General features: G+C 46.0%; 1 protein-coding gene across 3 annotated transcripts in view; it reads right to left on the reverse strand.

Annotated features, from left to right (window-relative positions):
- Window positions 1-16,664, reverse strand: part of LOC147614638 (uncharacterized) — a 68,023-nt gene that overhangs the window by 6,334 nt on the left and 45,025 nt on the right. The window lies entirely within an intron of this gene.

Consider the following 16,664-nt stretch of genomic DNA (forward strand, 5'->3'; position numbering starts at 1 on the left):
CTCTCTCCATAGGTTGTATGATGATGATGATCCCATTTTGTATCCTATGGCTTGGATTTGACATTCCCAGCTCCTCGCTCTAGTCTTTATTTTCTTTTGTACCATGATGAGATTACATGGACACTATCGTATCACTTTTGGTCTCATAGACCCATTGGATCTTTTGAAGACCTTCAATATGATTTCCGGAGGGGACACTCTACACTAGATCACATCTTCATGCTACGGGGGATCATCAAGGAGGAGAGAGCTCACGGGTGTCGGATATATTATTGGTTTGTGGATTTCCACAAGGCTTTTGACACTGTCCCACAGGCCAGATTGATGAGGAGACTTCATGATATGGGAGAACCAACAAATATGCTTTGGGGAATCCTCACACTTTACGAGTCTGTCATTGGCCAAGTACGGACCCCAGATTGACTTAGAGGTCATACACAGCACTGTCGGGGTGAAACAAGTTGTCTCCTACTCTATTCGGGCTATACATTGATGAGATATCTGACTAGATAGACAAGGAGGACTAGGAGCACGATTGGTAGGAGTCTATACCACAAGAAGAGACGGAGGGGGGAGCCAGTTGAGACAGATACGGAAGATGTATATGATGGGTGGAAGCCAATGGAGAGGCCCCTAGTGATGATGATCTCGCACATGATTAGGAGTAAGCCTTCAGTGCCACGTGAGATTGTGCGAGCGGAGATGGGGAATCGGGATTGCACCAATCCTGACGGAGACTCTATTCCAGATAGTTATGTACTGGCATAGATTATGGGAGCTCCCACCAGATAGATACCCTGGCTCACCCTAGAGTCCTCGAGACAGCTTGCACTAGACGGAGACACATAGTGCCGGTATGCACAGGTGAGCACTTGGTTCGGTATACATGAATGCATATGGGGGCACTCCCCCCGTTTCAATACAGCATAGAGCCCCCCTCCTTTGCTCTCAGCCGCACAAAGCTAAACACGGTCATCAGGAAGGACATTGTGAGACGCGATACTCAAAGGACTTGGCGTTCACTCATTCAACCCTTGGGGACAAAGACGGCCTAATTATCTTTTTCGCTTGATAGAGGATAGTTTCATCATACGTCCGCGCTACATGGACACACATCTGTCATTTGGGGTGCAATGTGCGATTGGACAGATCCGCACCTCATCCCATTAGTTGAGAGTGGAGATAGCAAGATATGGGAAGACATGGGCCAGGGGCAACTGCACCAGAGGACAAGATATGCCAACTTTGTCATAAAGAGGCTGAGACAAAGGCCCACTATATACACCAATGCCCGGTATACTATGAGATCAAGGGGAGGTTCCACTACCTCTTCCAAGACGGATTTGGACCGCTTTCCAAGATCATGGATTTCCCAAATGAGAGATGCCTGGGGCTCGTCCTTCTAGAGCTCCGTAGACACAGAGAGTCCTTATTCCGGCTCAGACCAGCAGCGTCCCCCGAGGACCAGCACAAAGAGCTCTCCCTGACTTCTTCCAAACTAGAGCTCCGAGAGCAATCCACCCACTACACTCGACCTCTAGGTTGATGCAAGAGCCCAGTCGAGAGGAGTGACACTAGACAAGAGCCATCGTGCTATGCAAAGCCCGACGCCCCCGACCCACACTCACGTCACCATAGGAGGATCAAAGCCATCATTTCCCACCACCACAAGACTTTCTCCCGCCAGCCCAGCTCTACTACATTGGGTACCATGATGTAGCGCCCTATGTGGGATATTTTAGGGTGATGTGAGAGCTTGATGCTCCTTGTAATCAGATCAGCTTTGGCATTTCAGCTCTTGTTCCTTTCTTTTATTTTTAGTACCCATGATGATGTATTCCATGGACATGATCTAATCTTTTGGTCTCATAGGTCATTTTGGCCTTTTGTAGACCTTAATATAACTTTCATTCTTTCTTTCTCTCTCTTAGAGACATCGTGAGGGCATACTAAGATAGCACCCCCAAAACTGAGGTCATAGGGATGCCTCTTAGGCCTCCATCACCAACTTCTTCTCCCATCTTTCGACAATGAGGACGATAGACCAGGTTTAGACCCCTTCGATCCAAGCCCCCTCAACCTCTAGCACTCATGGGGTGATCGGAGAATAAGCTCAACTTATACTAAGAGCCAAACACCCCCGACCATTGGAGGGGCGATCTTCTACCCACCATGTGCAGATCCGCGACATTTTCAGACGACATAGAGAGGTTCAACCCTAGGTCGCTGACATTGGAGATTCTAGAAGAGGAGGATGTCACTATGGGACCACATGGCTAACCTTCTAGTTTCTTTCTTTATGCACCATTGAGACCTCATGGTGGTTGGCCTTCATCATGGATACTTTGTACTATATTACTCATAGACCCTTGAGGTCTTTCGTAGATGTTTTCCTTTCTTTTCTTTCTTTCCCTCTCTCTCCAACTTTGGAAAACTAGTCCGGTACCACATTCAGCCCCAAGTCTCTTATTCCCTTTGGACCTCATTGGATCTTCCTTTCTCCAAAGAGGAGCTCCTTTAGGCCCTCAACACACTCCCATGCAGGAAGTTCCCCAAGGAGGATGGACTTCCCTGGTTTCTCTCTTTATGTAGCATTGGACCTCATGGAGGCTGGCCTTTGAAAGCAACTTTCAATGAGGTTATGGAATCAAGCCTTATTTCCAGGGTGCATGTCATGGCCCTGTGAAAATGGAATAGCACAAGTGTGGGCATGGTGGTTGCAGAGTTAGAATATTGAATGATTCACATGGGGGGTGCCCGGACAGAGAGGGGGCCACTCCACTTTTGGAGTGTGTGCTTCTCTCTCCTCCTCCCTCTCTCTCTTCTTTTTGGGAAAAAGAGTCGTGGAGCATCCATGCGTGTGTGCTCATGCGTGGAAAAGCAGGAAGAGGAAGAGTCGACTGCTGAAGGGTGGTTTTGCTGCTTTGTTCTGTGAGCAAACCAGCCGTACAGCCTTGTACGGACAGGCTGCGGGTTATCTCTTCTGTTGCTAGCTGCGCATAGGAGTTGTGGTGAGAATCTCTGCTGTGCACAGGTTCTGGACCGGTTGCAGTTGCTGGTTCAGGCTGTACAGACAAGTACAGCTGCAGGTACAGCACTGTACGACTGCCATACAGTGTACGAACAGTCCAGGTACAGCAGTACTGCTGCTGGCGGCGCTGGACAGGCTCTGGACAGATCTGGCTGCGTAGGTACAGGCGTGTACAGGTGCTGACTGCAGGCGGTGTTTGCAAGGTTAGCTTCTGGCACGTATCCCGAGGCGGTACAGACCGGTACAGGGCTGTTTTTCAGATCTGTACAGTCAATTACAGCATATAGTTGGACACAAGGAGGAGGGTACAGACAAGTACGTACATGCGTGTGAAGCAGGGTTGTGGAAACAAGTGCCTGCAAAGTACAGATTGGTACCGTTGCTTCCTCCAGTGCAAATACACGGGCTGATTTTGGTAAGCTCCTCATCTGTTCATCTATCTCTCTTTCTACTGCTTGATGTCTGTTGCAGATTTGAGCTATCTGGCCCCTTGTGAGAGGAGGGGTATGGCAGATTGACAAGGGTTGAGACAGAGGTTGGACAGTACATGTATGTATGAGCTGAGATGTTGAATCATGTGCTTGAATTATGCCAGATGTATGCTCATGGCTGCCCTGCTTAGTGGTCTTGGCTGATCAGAGGGAGGCACAGTGTGTTATTTGAGACACAGATCTGTGTGCGTGGATCCTCTGTGCTAAGAGGGATTGTGGGCCGTCAGATTGGACATACAGATGTAATCTCTTGGCTGATTTTTGTTGTACTCAGCCATTCATATTTTTGGAATTGAATAAAGAAATACCGCAAGGGGCGCCAAGCTTTGGGGCCAACAGGTGTCGCTTTGTTTTCAGATTTGGGCACTCTAGCCCCAATCTTTTCTGTTTTCATATCTAGACTACAAGTGGACGGGTGACTGCTAGTCTACCGCACTCTGGTTTCTATCAGAGGCCGGTTTCAGTGCATGGTGGAGGGTCTCATTTGCCTCATCCCGAAGGAGAGCGGCGACAGACTTGAGACTCACCACTAGTGCTCCATCACCCTCCTCGGGATGGCTTATAAGATGCTCGCCAAGGCCCTGACCCGAACCTTTGCCTTCAATCACACCCCTTTGACTTGATCCACTTGATGCATACAAGCTTTATTCGGGATAGGAGCATCCTAAATAACATATTCACTTTTTGAGAGGCCACTGTGAGGGGGGGATCTTGCAATGCTCCTTGATTTTGAGAAGGCATATGACCGCATGGATTCAACTTTCTTGGAGGGGACCATGATCCGCCTGGGCTTCTACCATCCTAGGTCTGTGGGATTTCAGCCTTCTACTCCTCTTCAACCACGGAGGGACAAGAGACCACTTTTCGCGCTTATGCAGCAGGGCTGCCCGCTAGCACCTTGTGTGGGAGAAGGAAGAATTAGGGTTAGAGTTATTCATGTGTGGGAGACATACACAAAGAGAACAAGAAGGGAGAGAGAGAGAGAGAGAGTTGTGGGGATAAGTCAACTCATGAGGCATGAGTGTGTGACTCCCCTATCACACATGTATATTGCACTAGTACACATAGTGCACTTAGTACATTAAAAGTACTAAGTGTACTATGTACTATAACTTATGGGCTTGTACACACTATAAGGGTGGGCATAATGCCTTTACCCCAACAACCTCCCACTTAAAGGCAAAGTGCCCTTAAGTAAAGGAAAAGAAAAATCAGCATGTACATGATAATATACAAGGCCAAATCAAGGCTGAAACTGGCCTCATCCAATGCCCATCAAGTGTCTGCAATGAGCAAACCGCTCCGGAGGCAAACTCTTTGTCAACAAATCAGCCGGGTTGTCATCCGTATGAATCTTAACAAGCTGAATTTGCTTGTTCTCTATCACCTCTCTGATGAAGTGATACTTCACATCCACATGCTTCGTCTTTGCATGAAAAACAGGGTTCTTTGCCAACTGAATGGCACTCTGACTGTCACAATGCAACAATGGAATATCCCCTGTATAACCCAAATCAACCACTAACCGAGATAGCCATAATGCCTCCTTGCAAGCCTCTGTGGCTGCAATATACTCGGCCTCTGTAGTAGATAAGGCAGTGCACTTCTGCATCCTGGATATCCATGACACAGCACCTCCTGTGAATGTAAACACATAACCGGTAGTAGACTTCCGGTTATCTGGATGACCGGCATAATCCGAATCCGTATAACCATGCACTAATGCATCCTGTTTGCCAAAACAAATGCACATATCCTGTGTGCCCTTCAAGTATCTCATGACACCTTTCACTGCTTCCCAATGCTTCTTGCCAGGGTTGGCCATGTATCTAGAAACCACTCCCACTGCAAATGCAATGTCCGGCCTAGTAGCAACCATGGCATACATGAGACTGCCACAAGCTGAAGCATACGGAATCTTGGCCATATCAGCCCTGTCTCTATCTCACTGTGGGCTGTCCATAGCACTGAGTTTCACATATGGAGGCAAAGGAGTACTCCCGTCCATATTGAACCTCTGCAAGACTTTGCCAATGTATTACTTCTGAGACAAATACAACACATGCTGATTTCTGTCCCGAAGTATCCGCATACCCAAAATGTGATTTGCATCACCCAAATCCTTCATATCAAAGGTTTGATGCAGCCTCTGCTTCAAGGTATCCATGTCCTTACGAGATTTCCCGGCAATCAACATATCATCAACATACAATATGAGGATCAATAGACTGCCATTTAAAGCTTTCTTGGTGTACAAGCAGTGATCTATGTCACTTCTCCTGAATTTCTGGGATTTCATGAATGTATCAAATTTATGATACCATTCCCTTGGTGCCTGTTTGAGCCCATAAAGACTCTTTTTCAGCTTGCATACAAGCTTCTCCTTTCCACTCACTGCATAACCCTCTGGCTGCTGCATATATATCTCCTCATGGAGATCACCGTGAAGAAAAGCTGTCTTCACATCCATCTGAATCAAGTCCAGATCATCATGTGCAACCAAGGCTAACACAGCTCTAAGTGTGGTCATTTTGACCACTGGAGAGAAGATCTCATCAAAGTCCACACCATATTCCTGCTTGAATCCCTTAGCCACTAACCTGGCTTTGTATCTTGGCTTTGCATCAGATGTAACTTTGAGCTTGTATACCCACTTGCATGGCAAAACCTTCTTGCCTGCAGGCAAATGCACCAACTTCCAAGTTCCATTTTTATGCAGAGAATCCATCTCTGACTTCATGGCACGCTTCCAAAGAGCCTTGTCTGCCCTCTGTAAAGCCTCCTTATAACATGAGGGCTCCCCACAGTCAATGAGCATCAAGTAGTCAACCCCTGGAACAAACCTGTCAGGGGCTCTGGAGGGTCTAGTGGACCTCCGTACCCAATGACCATCATTTGCAGGTTGCTGTCCAGCCTGCATATCACCCATTGGTGGCTCCTGTTCCATGCCATAAGGCTGAAATATCATGCCCGGTATTTCTTCTAACTGTGGTATATCCATAGGGATATCTTCTGCCATCTCTGGCTGTCCATTTGGACTATTTTCAACACCATTTAAGGGCTTGTTTTCCTGCTGTAATGGCTGATTTACAGCCCTTGGTTGTTGTCCATGATGTCCATCATCATCAAAGATGACTCTGCCAGGCTCCTGTTGCCTTGCAGGCTCCTTATACATGCATGTTTCATCAAAAATGACATCATTGCTGCGTATGATCTTTCTATTCATGGGATCCCAAAGTCTATACCCCATTTCACCTCTGTCACCATATCCTAGGAATATGCATTTGTGAGACTTAGGATCAAGTTTGGTGCGCATTTCCCTGCGTATGTGCACGTACGCAACGCAACCAAACACTCTCAAGTGCTTGTATGACGGAGGCTTCCCTGTCCATACCTCTTCTGGCACTTTCCCACCAAGCCTCGTGTTAGGTGACCTGTTTATAAGGTGAACGGCTATCATAACAGCTTCAGCCCAAAAACCATGAGGTAACGCAGCATGTGACAACATAGAACGGACCTTCTCCTGTATGGTCCTGTTCATTCTCTCTGCTGTCCCGTTTTGTGGAGGATCATAAGGAGTAGAGAGCTCCCTCTTGATGATTCTAGAAATGGGATTGGTCATGGTGAAGGATGATGGGGAGAAAACCTGTCAATTAGGGTTCAGAGATCATTCATGGGAGACATACACAGAGAAGCAAGGGAGAGAGAGATGTGGGGATAAGTCAACTCATGAAAAGCATGAGTGTGTGACTCCCCTATCACACATGTATATTGCACTAGTACACATAGTGCACTTAGTACATTAAAAGTACTAAGTGTACTATGTACTATAACTTATGGGCTTGTACACACTATAAGGGTGGGCATAACGCCTTTACCCCAACAACCTCCCACTTAAAGGCAAAGTGCCCTTAAATGAAGGAAAAGAAAAAATCAGCATGTACATGATAATATACAAGGCCATATCAAGGCTGAAAATGGCCTCATCCAATGCCCATCAAGTGTCTGCAATGAGCAAACCGCTCCGGAGGCAAACTCTTCGTCAACAGATCAGCCGGGTTGTCATCCGTGTGAATCTTAACAAGCTGAATTTGCTTGTTCTCTATCACCTCTCTGATGAAGTGATACTTCACATCCACATGCTTTGTCTTTGCATGAAAGACAGGGTTCTTTGCCAACTGAATGGCACTCTGACTGTCACAATGCAACAATGGAATATCCCCTGTATAGCCCAAATCAACCACTAACCGAGATAGCCATAATGCCTCTTTGCAAGCCTCTGTGGCTGCAATATACTCGGCCTCTGTAGTAGATAAGGCTGTGCACTTCTGCATCCTGGATATCCATGACACAGCACCTCCTGTGAATGTAAATACATAACCGGTAGTAGACTTCCGGTTATCTGGATGACCGGCATAATCCGAATCCGTGTAACCATGCACTAATGCATCCTGTTTGCCAAAGCAAATGCACAAATCCTGTGTGCCCTTCAGGTATCTCATGACACCTTTCACTGCTTCCCAATGCTTCTTGCCAGGGTTGGCCATGTATCTAGAAACCACTCCCACTGCAAATGCAATGTCCGGCCTAGTAGCAACCATGGCATACATGAGACTGCCACAAGCTGAAGCATACGGAATCTTGGCCATATCAGCCCTGTCACTATCCGACTGTGGGCTGTCCATAGCACTGAGTTTCACATATGGAGGCAAAGGAGTACTAGCTTTCTTCCCCCCGTCCATATTGAACCTCTGCAAGACTTTGCCAATATATTCCTTCTGAGACAAATACAACACATGCTGATTTCTGTCCCGAAGTATCCGCATACCCAAGATGTGATTTGCATCACCCAGATCCTTCATATCAAAGGTCTCATGCAGCCTCTTCTTCAAGGCATCAATCTCTTTACGAGATTTCCCGGCAATCAACATATCATCAACATACAAAATGAGAATCAATAGACTGCCATCCAAAGCTTTCTTGGTGTACAAGCAGTGATCTATGTCACTTCTCCTGAATTTCTGAGTTTTCATGAATGTATCAAATTTATGATACCATTCTCTTGGTGCCTGTTTGAGCCCATAAAGACTCTTTTTCAGCTTGCATACAAGCTTCTCCTTTCCACTCACTGCATAACCCTCTGGCTGCTGCATATATATCTCCTCATGGAGATCACCGTGAAGAAAAGCAGTCTTCACATCCATCTGAATCAAGTCCAGATCATCATGCGCAACCAAAGCCAATACAGCTCTAAGTGTGGTCATTTTGACCACTGGAGAGAAGATCTCATCAAAGTCCACACCATATTCCTGCTTGAAGCCCTTAGCCACTAACCTGGCTTTGTATCTTGGCTTTGCATCTGGTGCAACTTTGAGCCTGTATACCCACTTGCATGGCAAAACCTTCTTGCCTGCAGGCAAAGGCACCAATTTCCATGTTCCATTTTTATGCAGAGAATCCATCTCTGACTTCATGGCACGCTCCCATAGAGCCTTGTCTGCCCTCTGTAAAGCCTCTTTATAACATGAGGGCTCCCCACAGTCAGTAAGCATCAAATAGTCAACCCCTGGAACAAACCTGTCAGGGGCTCTGGAGGGTCTAGTGGACCTCCGTACCCAATGACCATCATTTGCAGGTTGCTGTCCAGCCTGCATATCACCCATTGGTGGCTCCTGTTCCATGCCATAAGGCTGAAAAATCATGCCCGGTATCTCCTCTAACTGTGGTATATCCATAGGGATATCTTCTGCCATCTCTGGCTGTCCATTTGGACCATTTTCAGCACCATTTAAGGGCTGGTTTTCCTGCTGTAATGGCTGATTTACAGCCCTTTGTTGTTGTCCATGATGTCCATCGTCATCAAAGATGACTCTGCTAGGCTCCTGTTGCCTTGCAGGCTCCTTATACATGCATGTTTCATCAAAAATGACATCATTGCTGCGTATGATCTTTCTATTCATGGGATCCCAAAGTCTATACCCCATTTCACCTCTGTCACCATATCCTAGGAATATGCATTTGTGAGACTTAGGATCAAGTTTGGTGCGCATTTCCCTGCGTATGTGCACGTACGCAACGCAACCAAACACTCTCAAGTGCTTGTATGACGGAGGCTTCCCTGTCCATACTTCTTCTGGCACTTTCCCACCAAGCCTCGTGTTAGGTGACCTGTTTATAAGGTGAACGGCTGTCATAACAGCTTCAGCCCAAAAACCATGAGGTAATGCAGCATGCGACAACATAGAACGGACCTTCTCCTGTATGGTCCTGTTCATCCTCTCTGCTGTCCCGTTTTGTGGAGGATCATAAGGAGTAGAGAGCTCCCTCTTGATGCCTTTAGCATCACAAAAGTCCTGAAACTGTTTGGACGTATACTCTCCACCATTGTCGGAACGCAAAGCCTTCAGTGTTTTGCCAGTTTGATTCTCAACAAGAGCAACAAACTTCTCAAACACTGAGAATGTATCACTCTTCAAACGAAGAGGATAAACCCACACCTTGCGTGTGGCATCATCAATAAAAGACACAAAGTATTTTGCCCCTCCCAAAGAAAGCTGAGGCATCTCACATACATCTGTATGCACAAGCTCTAATTGAGCATCTTTCTGTCCAAGAGCTTTCTTGTGGGGGCACTGTAGTTGCCTACCATATATACAATGCTCACAAAACTGAAAACTTGAAAACTTTAGAGAAGGCAAGTAACCCAAACGAGACAATTGCTCCATTCCCTTGACACTCATGTGTCCCAACCGGCTATGCCACATAGAGATTTCCGGCAGCTCGGTTGCATTTACATTTGCATGGTGACAAACACCTGCATGCATGAAATAAAGAGTGTCCACCTTAGAGCCTCTGGCAACAACCAGTGAGCCCTTACTAATCTTCCACTTTCCACTACCAAATGTGGTAACATAATCAGCATCATCAAGCTGTCCAGTAGAAAGCAGATTCTTCTTGATCTCAGGCACATGCCTGACATCATGGAGCATAAGCTGTGAGCCATCTGAAAATACAAGCCTCACATCACCTCTGCCAAGAATTTTGCATGCATGGTTATCACCCAAATAAACCACTCCTTCATTGACAGCAGTGTACCTGACAAACAAGTCTCTGCAACCTGTGACATGAAAGGAGGCACCTGAATCAATGATCCATGAGTGCATACCATGACCACCTGTAAGAAGTGAATGGGCATCAAGTGAAGAAGTAAAGAGGACCTCATCCTCACTGCCACCTGCATGTGACACATTGATTTCTTCGATCTTGACTCCACTTTTGCCCTTTGGCTTTACATCTTTGGCTTCATCCTTCTCTTTGTCTTTGCCTTTTCCCTTTTCCTTTTGATCATTTTTCCATTTGTAGCATTGCTTTTTGATGTGTCCCTTCTTGCCACAATAATGGCATTCCAAATCCTTTTTGGAGCGAGACTTGCTCCTTCCCCTTTCTTGGCTTTTACCCCTTTGCTGGGATCTCCCACGTGCATTCATTGCATTGGACTTTCCAACAGAGTTGTTCTTCCTGTTCATCTCTTCTTGAAGAAGAGCACCCTCAACATCTGCATATGACAGCATAGCATTCGAATTGCTAGTGGCTGTCCTGAATGTGTCCCAACTCTCTGGCAAAGTGCATAACAAAAAAGTGGCTTTGAACTCATCGTCCATTGCCAACTTTTGATTAATGACTTGGCTGACAATACCATTAAACTCATTGAGATGGGCTGTCATAGAAGCCCCTTCCTTCATCTGAAGGCCTATGAGTTTCTTCAACCAATACACTTTGCTTGAGGCACTTTGCTGGGCATACAAGTCCTGCAATCTCTGCCACATTCCCCAAGCTGTCTTCTCTTCACGAATGCTGAAAAGTAATGAGTCTGACACAGACAACATGATAGTAGATCTTGCCAGCTCATCCATATCTTCCCACTCTTCAGCTGTAAGAGAAGCGGGCATCACACCCCTTTCTTTGATAGGCTTGTGCTGCTTTTTCTGAAGCAACACATTGTAGCACTGGGTTTGCCAAATATCATAATTATGCGAGCCTTCAAGCTTCTTGATGTGAAGCAATGAAGAGCTCTCACCTGTGGTTGCCATAGCAAAATACAACCTGTAATGCCTGACTCCCTGCAAATGTGCAAACACTGCACCAAAAGATGTGCAAACACTGCACCCAAAGCACACAAAGTGCTTACAAATGTTCTCCCAAGCTTTATCTCCCACTGCGGAAGCAAGAATGCAACTTTTCTCCCACTTTATGTGATGAAAACACCAAAATCTGGTTGCTGCAGATTTTGGACAGCACCTTAAATGTCCTCTTTTGCCCTTCCAAAGTACTGTACAGCAGTACTAAGCGCTCTCCAATGATGTACCAAACCTGTACCGGCAATTTCAGCAGCTGAATTTGAACCTTTTGATCACTCAAAACAGTGTACAGCCATGCCCAAACATGCACAAAGCTGTGCCAAATCTGTACCAGCAGGTACAATAGCAATAAATGCTCTCCTGGCTGTCCAAATGAGTGAAAATCAGATTTTTACAGTCACGAACACTGCATAAAACAGTCCCGAACAGAAATTGGGCAAAAGCCCCTTGACTGCAAGCTGATTTCTGAGGATTCAAGGCATAAATGTCTTGCCTGCTGCTTTGCCAAGCTCAACAAGCATACAAACTTGAAAAGCCCCTTGATTTGAGATCAATTTCTGATCATGCATGGTACATTGACGCACATGAAGGCATCCAGAGTGTTCAAGATGCTTCCCCCTGGCCACATATACATCAAATACATGAAAGCCCCTTGATTTACAGGCACATTGAGTGCTTGTAAGGCATCAACACATTATCCACAGCATCAAATGCGATTGCCTGCATGCAAATCAACCAAATCGGCACAAAAGCCCCTTGATTTGCACTGCAATTTGCTGCAATTTGCTGCAATTTTGCCCAAATGTGCAATTTTTCACATCATACAGCATGTATGAGTGCTTAATTGCACAATTACATCAAAAGCCCCAAATTTCGACATCCAATTTCCTGCAAATTGATCCTGATTTGACCAATTTCCTGCAAATTGATCCTGATTTGACCAATTTCCTGCAAATTTATCCTGATTGTGACCAATGTCACCCAATTTTGCCAATTTTGCTCAAAAATTGAGCAATTGGGCACCTGTACCTGCTCAATTGCTTGAATTGATAAGAAATTCGCAAAATTGAAGCAAAAATACCTCTGATTTTCTGATTTGCAGGCGAGTTTTTGTTGTTGCAGGAAAAGTGGGGTTGATGAATGCTGCTGCCTAGATGAATGCTGCTGCTGTGTACTGGACAGCACCTGGGGGGGTGTCGTGGTCAGCTGGTGGGCAGCAAAGGCAGCCGTACAGCAGGCTGGGCAGCCTGTGGGGCTGCGTGGGCTGGCTGGGCAGCCCTGTGGGCTGGCTGAACAGCTGGGGCAGCTGGCTGGAGCTAGGCGACCAGCTCAAGAGGCTACCAGGAGCAAGGCGACCAGCTGAGAAGAGGCGGCCAACAGAAAAGGAAGCAGCCAGCAGCAGAAAGAGGCGACCAGCAGAAGGGCAGCCAGCAGGAGAGCACGACCAGCAGAAGGGGGAGAGGGAGGGACAAACACCTGCTCTGATACCAGTTGATGGGGAGAAAACCTGTCAATTAGGGTTTAGAGATCATTCATGGGAGACATACACAGAGAAGCAAGGGAGAGAGAGATGTGGGGATAAGTCAACTCATGAAAAGCATGAGTGTGTGACTCCCCTATCACACATGTATATTGCACTAGTACACATAGTGCACTTAGTACATTAAAAGTACTAAGTGTACTATGTACTATAACTTATGGGCTTGTACACACTATAAGGGTGGGCATAACGCCTTTACCCCAACAAAGGACATAGATTAAGCATAAGATTAAGGTGGATTAAACCACACTAAAAACTCCATGACTAGAGAGAGAGAGATTGCACACTCAACACTATTCCCTTGTATTGCATATCACAATGAACCATACAATGATATAGGCTCTCAAGCCTTATCCCTCTTTACATGTCATCATCCATGTGGCACTCCCTTTTCCACTCTTTTGGTCAACACTCACACACCATACAATATTACATGTGGCATTCCTATCTCACCACAATATCTTGCACCTCTAGGGTGCTTTCCCACATACACACATACACACAATATCTTGCACCTCTAGGGTGCTTTCCCATACACACAACACCACGATTACATCTCTCAACACCCCCTCTTAATCGAGGTGTTCAACAATTCACCCATCATCCATCACCCATATCAATGTAGCATTGCACAAACACAATCGCTACCTCTCAACACTCCCCCTCAATGATACATTGGAGTGTCCATCAACCAATCATGTGTGCGCGTGTCTACCATCTTAGACACCTAGTCCATTTTGAGCCAACTTGCTCACAGCGAAACCGCTGAGTCCGATTCGAACATGGAAATTCGGGTGGGAACCAACCCATGCGCATGCACCTCACACGTGCATCGCTCTTGCACACATCACAACAACTACCATTTCGAGCTTCTAGGTGAGCTCGGGCAGGGCGACCCTCATACCATGGATGATTACAAAAAATCCTCGTTTTGAGCTTCAAGCTCGGGTACGATTACCCTTCTCATTCATGGGTGAGAGAAAAAAAATACAATCATTTTTGGCCGAAGCCGGGCAAGGCACCAGCTACATTTCAAGAAGAAATATCATCTCAAACAAGGCTTCAAGCTTCACAAATAATGGTGTGTGTGAACGAACCCTTATAATCAATAAGGGTTTAAAGAACCAAACAAAAAATTTAAAAAATTTTTTTTGTGGTGGCAGCCACGCACCAGGCGCTGCGTGCAAGATCTGGCTGAGAATCTGGACGTGCAGGGGCTGCAACTTTTAGCTCACCGTCGCTACCTTTCCGCGTGCGAGCACAGACTCTCTGGACTCTGCCAGAGACGGGACCCACTCTGGTCATCTTCCTCCTCACGGCTGCTTCTGCACAGCGCTGTCTCCCTCCTCTCGACGCGACTGATTCTGCACAGCGGTCTCCTTGCTGAGCTTCATTTTCTCACCTCATGCTGCCTTCTGTTACCCATTTTCTCTTGCTTCGTCGCATTCTGTCTTGCCGACGCATCTTCATCTACCAGTTTCCACCGGCTTCACTGCCTACTTCCTCTACGGCTTCCACTAACTTCCTTCGCCAACACTGCCTTTTGCGCTTCACTTTGGTTGTGAGCAAGGCGGTGGTGTGTTATCACAGAAGGGATCGTTTGTCTTCTTCGCTACAGATTCTTCTTCTACACGCTACGATGAGTTGCTGTCCCGCCAGTTTGCTCATCATACGTCTTGTTTATGTGCTATAAACTGACTTTTGTAGCTGCTGCTATTCGCTGCTTTGCTAAGTGTTTTGTCTGTAGCGTCCACCATCCTCACTGCCTTGTTGAGGCTGCATTCTCACTGCCCTGCTATCTTAAGTTTGTGCTTCCTCTACCTCTTCAATGAGGTTCACACATAGCCATCCAAATGGCCTTTAAGAGCTCCCAAATTTGAGCTCTAACATGCATCTATTCTTGTTTTAATCTCTTTGCCTCTTCTAAACCTCTCTCATTGAGGTTTCTCCCATAGCCATCAACATGGCCTTGCAAGTTCCCAAATTAACTTGCACTCTCTATGCTTTTTCACAAACTTCAAGGGTGCTTCTTCACATGGTCTCTCAAACGAAACCATAGGTGCAAACCAATGTGAAAACTCCAAAAGCTTCCACCAAACATTGCCCATCTTCTATGAGCAAAACCATGAGCATCACTCTTTCCAATGTGCTCAACCATGGACTTCTTCCAAGCCCATAATCGCTTGTCCCTTCTTAGACAAGCATTGCACCTCTTACACTCTTTGCTTGGAAGCAAAGAACCTTGGGATTCTTCCATCCCATCAACCAACCCTTATACTTGAGCATTTTTCCATGCTCAAACACAAAACTTTGAGGCAAAACTTCACAAAACCAACCTTCTTGAGGAATAATCAGCAGCATATCTTCTCTTGGCAGCTTCTCCTTGATGATGATGAAGACTCCATAGCCTTCATATTGCTGAAATCTCCATTTTCAGCTTCCTTGATGATGAGCAAGCTCTCCATGTTGCAAAACTCCATTTGCAACTCTCTTGGGCAGCTTCTATGCAACTTCCTTGTTGCAAATCTCCTCTCTAACTTGAGAATGGTAGCTCCAAATCTCTCTCAAATCCTCACAAATGCAAATCTCCTCTCAAATCCTCATCACAAATGCAAATCCAAATGATAATATGAGTGTGCATAATTTTTTTTTCATAATAAACTGAAAATATAATGCTTAATCAAACAAACACACAACCAAACTAATATACATAATAAACACCATGACCAAGAGCCCATTTGGCTCTGATACCATGTTGTGTGGGAGAAGGAAGAATTAGGGTTAGAGTTATTCGTGTGTGGGAGACATACACAGAGAGAACAAGAAGGGAGAGAGAGAGAGAGAGTTGTGGGGATAAGTCAACTCATGAGGCATGAGTGTGTGACTCCCCTATCACACATGTATATTGCACTAGTACACATAGTGCACTTAGTACATTAAAAGTACTAAGTGTACTATGTACTATAACTTATGGGCTTGTACACACTATAAGGGTGGGCATAATGCCTTTACCCCAACACACCTTTCCTCTTCCTCTACGTAGCAAAGGCCATGCATTTCTATTTCAGTCGTCGCAGAATACAGGACTTCAAGGCCTCCAATCCCATACCGCTACATACCTTTGAGGGGTCAGAGGGTAACCTTCCCCATTTTGCAGCAACGATGATTGAGGATTTTTGCCTTGCCTTAGGAGCACGGATCAATTGGCACAAGTTGTGTGGCTTTTGGGTTAGCAAAAAGAGCCCACCCCGGCTCGGAGGCAAGTTGATAACTTTTAGAGGATCCCCTAGGCAACCTAATTCACTACCTTGGGTGTCAGATGGGACTTGACATCATAGCGGAGCTAATCGTTCGCCCCTCTCCTCCTAAGCATTCACATGAAACTTCTCTATTGGAGCACAGTCCAACTTTCTTGTGACACACCTCACCTATAGGGTAGCATGTACAAGCCCGTGGGTAGGCGC

The sequence above is a fragment of the Cibotium barometz genome, chromosome 41 (genome assembly GCF_041138505.1).
Source record: "Cibotium barometz isolate CiBa-2024 chromosome 41, ASM4113850v1, whole genome shotgun sequence".
In the NCBI taxonomy this organism is placed as follows: Eukaryota; Viridiplantae; Streptophyta; class Polypodiopsida; order Cyatheales; family Cibotiaceae; genus Cibotium; species Cibotium barometz.